Consider the following 8654-nt stretch of genomic DNA (forward strand, 5'->3'; position numbering starts at 1 on the left):
TATTATGAGTTTTTTTATTTAAAAAATTCAAAGAATATCTATAGATAACTGTGGGTATCTGCTTTCTGTAAGAACCGTAATTAATCGAACCAGTTAATTAAGTGATTATATTGTCCAAATTTAATTCTGAAAAGTTAGAGTGAGAATTTGAGGTTTTAAACATCATTTTAGGACTCAGTGTGTCTTTCTGAGTCAGAAAATGTGTTTTCTGCAAAAAACCGTGAAAAATCGTGAACTGATAGTTGAACCGGTTAAATCGGTTCAAGTCTGCCCGGTGCTGTGCAAGAAAAAGTAGAAACAGTCATAAACCTTAGAAAAACAGTAGAAATAGAAAACTGGGCGTTAATTTTAAAGGTCTGTCCCGAAGTTGGGCCAAACGGGCTAAAAAAGCTAACGGGTTGAACCGGGCCCAAGTTGGGCCAAAGTCCAACATATATAAAGGTTCATTTAATGAACCCTAACCTCATAAACACAAGTAAATACCCATAGTCGTCCCTGAGATTTACGCTATTACTCATAGTAATCCCTAAGATCCCGATTTTCTCATTGTAGTCCTCCAGATAGAGCTCCGAGCACTCAAACTGGTCCCTAGCCATATTTCAGGTGATGACTCATCACCGCAGCGCTGATGTGGCTACGGATTGCCACGCTGGAAGGCTCCAAAACGGCGTCGTTTTAATTTGGCACCCTTGATAGCCAAAAACGTCGCCGTTTTGACGTTATTTAGCATGAATATCAGTTTTCTCGCCAATACAAACTTCACTCGTCTCTTCTTCTTCCACCCTCTGACTCCATCTTCGTATACTAATCAATGGCGTAACCGTAGGGTTCTAATCCCTGGGTTGAAAAAGTTGAGAGAAGAAGAAGCAAGAGGTTTTCATTCTTCCCCTCCATCACCAGAAGCAAGAGGTTCGGACTTTGTGATCGTATTCAAGGTAATCTCCCTCCCTTTTTTTTTACTTTGCATTTTCGATTCAGTGTTGGTTGTTGATATGCAAGTTATTTGTGTGTTTGAGGTTTGGGGGTTTTGGGGTCGTTGTAGTATCTAGGGTTTGAAGGTTGGCTGGGATTTGTGGGGTTGCTATATTTAACCGGAATGATACAGGGATATGGTTCTAAAATGTGTTCTTGAGGTGTTGATGTCACACTCTAACACCAAAGTTCATACTACATCTAAAGTCACACAGCCACCACCAGTGTAAAAGACTCCTACCCAACCCAAAGTGCCAACAAAAAAATCCCAGCTTATGAATAGTTTTTCAAATATTAGTTTAATTTTTCAGAGATTCACTTGATCCTGGAGTGATATTTTTTTTGGCCATCCTACAGTAACTCCTGGACTAATTACTTCTATTTGAGGACCACTTGTTATAATCTTTTCAAGAGCATGTTGATATTCCAAAAATTTCAGGGACAAATAATGAGCTTTTATCTTAATTTTATCTTTGTGCACTTAAGTTTTTGTAGTAAGATGAATTTAAGAGATGAGTTTTTATTTGATAGTGATTTGGATATGAGTTAAAATATACTAGTACTACAATAAATTTATCAAAGCTTACATTGTCTTGAAGTACACTATTGATTACTATATAGTTAAGTTTGATAGCAAGGTGGACTTGTTTTGCCTAAAATGTTTTCACGCTTGGCTAAATGCCTCTTTGAAATTTGTGATAAATGTTGTGTAGGAAGAATTACCTAATAATCTAGTCAGACTAGATATGCTATTTCAAAAGGCAGTGGAATCTGGAATTGACATACAGGTCTATTAATGGTTTATTGTTATACTTAGATTTTAACAAGAACTAATTGAATGGTGGAAAATTAGTTGCACTTTTAATAAGAATAGGAAAATGAAAGTGGTGTTTTTATCACACAAAAAAAAGAATAAAAAATAAAGTTGTGTTCTGCCAGATTTGTTGGACTTGAGGAAACTAACAACTTGATGCATTTTATTCACTAGCAACTTTGTCATTTATTTATAATATTTAGTCAGAAAACATTTCCATCGTCTTGCAGTGTAGATCAATTAGTGGAAGAGAGATTCTCATTCTCATATTGTCAGGGAAATAGATTGTTATTGCCTTAGTTGACCAAAGCAAATTGAGGTATAGGTTTCTTCTTATATGTTCTGTTCTTTTTTGGCTTCAATACTTAATTGATGATAGTTTTTAAATAGTAACATACCCCACGTTCTTACTAACTTTTTACATGATGTCTCTGGTAAACCAAGTTTATTCATTTGATACCATCTTTTTTAGAAGAAATTTGTCACTCCAATTGCATTATAACACATGTTTTTTTTTATAGTTTAGCTCCTGAATCATTGTCTGATTATATGCATATCTGTTAGGGACTTTTATGGGGATCGATTGTAAATTTTAAGGACCTTTATGGGGATAAGCATAAACGTTAGGGACTATTATGGGTCACGAATATAAAGTCAGGGTCATATATGTGTACATTTTGTTGAAGCTATATATGTATAATGTTTCCTGAATCTGGCAGGGACTGATATCAGCAGTGAAAGAGGTGATGCCTGATGTGCATCACCGTTTCTGCGTCTGGCATTTATGAAAAAATTTCAACAAGAATTGGAAGGACTTACAACTATGGGAACTTTTGTGGGAATGTGCAAGGGCAACAACATACCAAGAATTCAGAGATGGAATGGACAATATCAAAAGGTTAAATGATGATGCTTGGGCATATTTAGAGAAGTGGCCGATGGATGCTTGGACCAGAAGCTCATTCAGCCATATTTAGGAGTTTCTGTTTTGTGTAATTAGTCTTTTTCATCGTACAATGACTAGATGGTGAATTGTGATCCAAAGGCCTTTTTGATATGCCATGCTTTTGATGAAACTACAGATAGCAGCATAATAGTTTCTAGGCTGCCTTTTACCTTCATCTTTTGTTGTTTTTTGATAAACTATGATATTTATTTTAATATACTATGCTTTGTGGTTTACCATTCAGGTGGAAGCAGTTTTTTTATTTTTTTGATAAATAGTGAAATTTATCTTAACAACAGTTTCATAGTTAACAGCATTTTTCATTCCATCAAGAAGCAGTTTTTTACATCTGTTGCTAACAGGAAATCCTAAACCACCAACTCATTCATCATTTACAATACAAGATCACTAACAACACTATCAATACAAACACAGCTAATACTAACAACTGGATAATCACTTTTTGCATCTGGACATCCTCCTCCAACCTTCGAAACCTCCAATCAAAGTTCATCTTCACTTCATCACCACACAATTCTGACTTCTCAACCTGTTCCTCATTCACAGAATCTGCCCACACAAAAGCCCGCACCATCTCTTCCCACTTGTCTGTAACCAAGAAAGGATCAAAGTTCAGAGAGGAACAACACAAGAACAGTCAGGGGAGGAGAATCATAACAACACAAGTAATTATTCTAACCCACATTATAGTTGGAGCAGCCATAAAATGGTTTGTTCGGATTCGAATCTATGCCAGACCATCTGAGGACTGGCCTGCAGCCACAACCGCACCATTCTAGCGGGACCGATTTTCTGCTCTTCATTTGCGTTCTACTCCAGTTCTAGCTTGATGGGGAACGAACAGAGATTCAACCTGCAGTGCTACCACCACCCATCATCGACATGAGTAGCAGCCCCAGCTGGAACTCACACAGAAAGAAGTGTATAAAAGAAGAAGAAGAATAGATGAACAAGACAAAGGGATGAAGTATCTGAGAATTTGGGGATTTAGGGTTATATATAGTACGAGGGACCAATATGGGTATAAATTACAAATTAGCCAGCTCAGCTAGCCGTTGGGACTTAGGAGCCCTCCAGCGTGTCAATCTGCGGCCACGTCAGCGCTCCGATGATGAGTCATCACCTGAAATATGGCCAGGGACCAGTTTGAGTGCTCGGAGCTCTATCTAGAGGACTACAATAGGGAAATCGGGATCTTAGGGATTACTATGAGTAATTGCGTGAATCTCAGGGACGACTATGGGTATTTACTCTCATAAACACACACACACTTCAGAAATTGAAAGAGGAAGAGAAGAAGAGGTGGAACCCTAATCACCTCAATCTTCTCAAGCTCATATGTTGAGTTCTAGAGCTCCGATTTGCGTGCCGTCAGTGGCTACGTGTTTCTTGCGAAGAGATCTACAAAACCCACCCAAAAAACTCTAGAGGTAAGCTCGAAATCTCCCCAGTTCTTCCCTCCAAAATTTCGAGTACCTAGGGTTATTGATGGAGTGAGTTTTTGTGATTCTTGGTGTTTAGGTTCACTCTAATCCTTGCTTAGCTTTGGGTTTTGCCACACAAATCTATTGGGAGAGGTAAGAGGCTTTGAACTCTTGTAAACTTTTGGTTTATATTGAGCCCTAGGTTGATTTTGTGGTGATTTATATGTGTATAGCTTGATTATTGTGAGTTTGGAGCTTGTTGGAGCTATATTGGTGGTTGGATTTTGGTTGAAAGCTCATTTGGTTTATGTTGGGAATCGGCCAAGGTATAGTTTCGGTTTCCTCTATGTAGTATATAATATTCATGGACACTTAGGCTAGTGACCCATAAGATAGGATTGAATTTGAATGGTTGATGAGTTGTTGGATGTTGTTGTATGATGATGTTTGATGAAATGAAGAATTTTGAGTTGATAATGATGATTGATAGTAACATGAAGAGGACGAATGCTTTATAAGGTTGAGTAGTGGGTTATGTTGATAAATGTAATTTTGGAGTTGAATGATTGATAATGTAATTGAAATTTGTTGATGAAGCTTGATATATGAGATATATTGAAATGAATATTGTGGATGGGGAAAAGTGAAGAAAATGTGGTAATTTTGGTGTGGTATGACATAGTGTTTTGCAATGCAATTGTGAAAATGGTAATTTTGGGTAAAATATGAATTTCAGTGAACTTTGTTTGATCATAACTCTTGCCTCGATCTTTAAATTTTGTTGAAATTTATTTAGAATTGAAGATAATTGAAAATCCTTTAAATTGGTATAAATTTTGTAAAATTTGGAATTTTTTAGAGGAAGTTATGATCATTCAAAAATTGGTGTTGAAAATTGGAAATTCTGCAAAGTTACAGAATTCTGAGTTTTCTGGTATGTGCGCACGCACACTCTACAAAAATTGTGACCTGTGCACACGCACAGACCTGCGCGTCCGCACACGCAGAGGCAGGCGCTCTACTTGCAGCGCTGGCACAGCTTGTGCGTGCGAACACTGATAGGAAAATTGCAACCTGTGCGTCCGCACAGACCTGTGCGCACGCACACGTTGGGCAGGCCCGTCTGTTGGGAGCGCTAGCACAGGTTATGCGAGTGAACAGATCCTTTTATGTTTTGATACCTATGCGTACGCACACTTTTAAAAATTTCTTAGGTGTGTGCACGCACACCCTTGTGCGGACGCAAACGTCCTGTTTCTCAAATTTTGCTTTGTTTTAAACTAATTTACCTTCCCGACGAGGTTGTGAGCCTCCATAATACCTTTCTAAGACTCTTGGGCATATTTTTGGGTGTTCAAACATGGGAAATAGTTTAAGGGTTTTAGACACTATTATTTGAAAAAAGTTAGCAAACGGAGAACTAGGGTTTTGCTGTACTGGGGAAGGTTTGATGATGTGTGATAAATGGTTAATGGATTAAATGCGAAACCAAGGAACTGAAATGTGCATGAACAGTGGTTGAAAGGAGTCGAGGACTCTGAATGAAGTAATGGATCTATCTTGTGCTAAAAATATTTTGAAAATCACTATACCACTTTTTCATTGAGACTATGAGACGCTTTGCGCCCGGCAGGGGCCGAGGTTGGATCCCGCCTGTCGAGGTAGCGGCGGTAGCGTAAGGGCGGTGGTTCATCCCGCTTGCACTTAGATGTGAGGTCGGAGGCAATAGATCCCGCTCGCATCCCTTCGGATCATCAAAGCGTGCAGGCGCAAAATCCTGGACAGTGATCCGAGCACTATATCTCGGGGGTTCCCACACCATGAATTCGAAGGGCAACATCTCCATGGAGATGTGTCGGGTTGGCAGTTGAACCGACAATGTGATATCACAGCCAGTAGGGCAGGCATTCATCATATGCATTTTCTACTTGTTTGTATGCTTTGCCGACTTGATATTGGTTTCCTCTACCTGTATAACATGTCTAATTGCTAATTATATTAATTGCTATCTATGCCTCTACTTGTGTTTTACTTGTATTGTATATACCTGTGCTTTTACGGGGATTGAGGAGGTTCGGAAGGCGGTGGCAATGGGGTCACATGGCGGGTCGGTTGGTGACGGCTGTGGGACAGCGGTGTTCGATTAGAGTAGAAATCCCCTAAGATATATTATCCTTTTATGGTACTAAGGCTTAAGTTGTATTGAGAAATTACATATTATGCTTATTTGTTTTAGAATACCTTAAGCTTGAATCTTGTGATGGATAAGGAGTCTAGGATTGCCTTTGGCGTCCCGGGGTCTTATATCCTACATCACTGGGAACTGTTACCATACTGAGAATCTTCCGGTTCTCATACCATATTCTGTTGTGTTTTTCAGATGCAGGTCGCAACCCACCTCGGTGAGTTGTCTGGTTGGTGACAGAAGCGGAGGATCCGGATATCTTTTGAAGTCTTTTGATTTATAGTAGCGGCAGCGGCGTAAGGCCGATGGTTCGTCCCGCTTGCGCTTAGATGTGAGGTCGGAGGCATTAGATCCCGCTCGCATCCCTTCGGATCATCAGAGCGTGCAGGCGCAAAATGCTGGACAGTGATCCGAGCACTATATCTCGGGGTTCCCACACCATGAATCCGAAGGGCAACATCTCCATGGAGATGTGTCGGGTTGGCAGTTGAACCGACAATGTGATATCACAGCCAGTAGGGCAGGCATTCATCATATGCATTTTCTACCTGTTTGTATGCTTTGCCGTCTTGATATTGTTTCTCCCTATCTGTTAAACATGTCTAATTGATACTTGTATTAATTGCTGTATATGCCTCTACTTGTGTTTTACTTGTATTGTATATACTTGTGCTTTGCTAGAGCTGAGAGGGTTCGGAAGGCGGTGGCGATGGGGTCGCATGGTGGATCGGTTGGTGAAGGCTGTGGGACAGCAGTATTTGATTAGAGTAGAAATTCCTGAGTTACGGCTTAAGGTGTATTAAGGAAGTACATATTATGCTTATTTGTTTTAGAATGCTTTAAGCTTGAATATTGTGATGGATAAGGAGTCTAGGATTGCCTTTGGCGTCCCGGGGTCTTATATCCTACATCACTGGGAATTGTTACCATACTGAGAACCTCTGATTCTCATACCATATTTTGTTGTGTTTTTCATATGCAGGTCACAACCCACCTCAGTGAGTTGTCTGATTGGTGACAGGAGCGGAGGATCTGGATATCTTTTGGAGTCCTTTTGATTTATTATATATATATATGTCTCACTTTTGTATTTTGCTTTGGCCTAGATGCTTGTATTGAGAGAACAAAACTCGTATAAGCTGTTTTTACTGTCTGGTTTCATACATGGTTTGTATATGGCTAGCCGACTTAAACTCCGCGAGTCGTGGCTAGAATCTTATGATAATATACTATTATACTATGATGTTTTGTTATTCTATACTTGTTTTCTTATGCTTTAAGTCAGTAGCTTCGTTAGTACGCTTGCGCTTTTGATATCCATATTTCGAGCTACATTCTTCATCAGGCTTCTAGATATTACTAAATTCCTTCTATATAATGCATGTAAAATCTTAGAACTGTCGTAACCTTTGAATAACCTTTGCTTTACGACGCGAGGTAAGGCTTGGGCTAATTAGGGTGTTACATTTAGTGGTATCAGAGAGGTTCGTCCTCGTGAGCCTGAGGGATGGACGGATTGTGCTTCATTGCATACTCTGTGTCTTTTCTTTGATGCTATTAGGTTATCTGTTTGATATATGCATAGCATGCTTGTTTGTGAGTGCCTGTTTGGGATAAATTGAAGCACTAGACTTTTGATATTGAGACTGATCACCTTGATATCGATTGTTTGGTGTAGACAGGAATCCTACATGGCTACTCGCGGATGAGGTCGAGCACGTTCACGTGAGAATAGGAACGAGCAACCGGCGGACAACCATGCCGAATTCATGGTGGCGATGGCGAATTTGGCCTTGGTCGTTTATGCACAAGGGAAGAAGATCAAAACTTTGACTACTATCGAAGGATTCGAGACTTCGAGGTAAAAGAGGCTCTAAAGCAGATGAAAAATGGCAGGACAGTAGGACCTGATAATATCCCGATTGAGGTTTGGAAGGGTCTTGGAGAAAAAGGCATCAACTGGTTAACCATGCTTTTTAATGAGATTTTAAGGTCTAAGAAGATGCCTGATGAGTGGAGAAAGAGCACCTTGGTACCTATCTACAAGAATAAGGGGGATATACAAAGCTGCGGAAACTATAGAGGGATTAAGCTTATGAGTCATACTATGAAGTTGTGGGAAAGGGTGATAGAACGGAGGTTGAGAAAAGAGACACAAGTAACAGAGAACCAATTTGGATTTATGCCAGGCAGATATACCACTGAAGCGATATACCTATTAAGAAGGATGATGGAAAGGTATCGTAGTAATAAAAGGGATCTACACATGGTGTTTATTGATTTGGAAAAAGC

Source organism: Arachis ipaensis, chromosome B09 (genome assembly GCF_000816755.2).
Source record: "Arachis ipaensis cultivar K30076 chromosome B09, Araip1.1, whole genome shotgun sequence".
Lineage (NCBI taxonomy): Eukaryota > Viridiplantae > Streptophyta > Magnoliopsida > Fabales > Fabaceae > Arachis > Arachis ipaensis.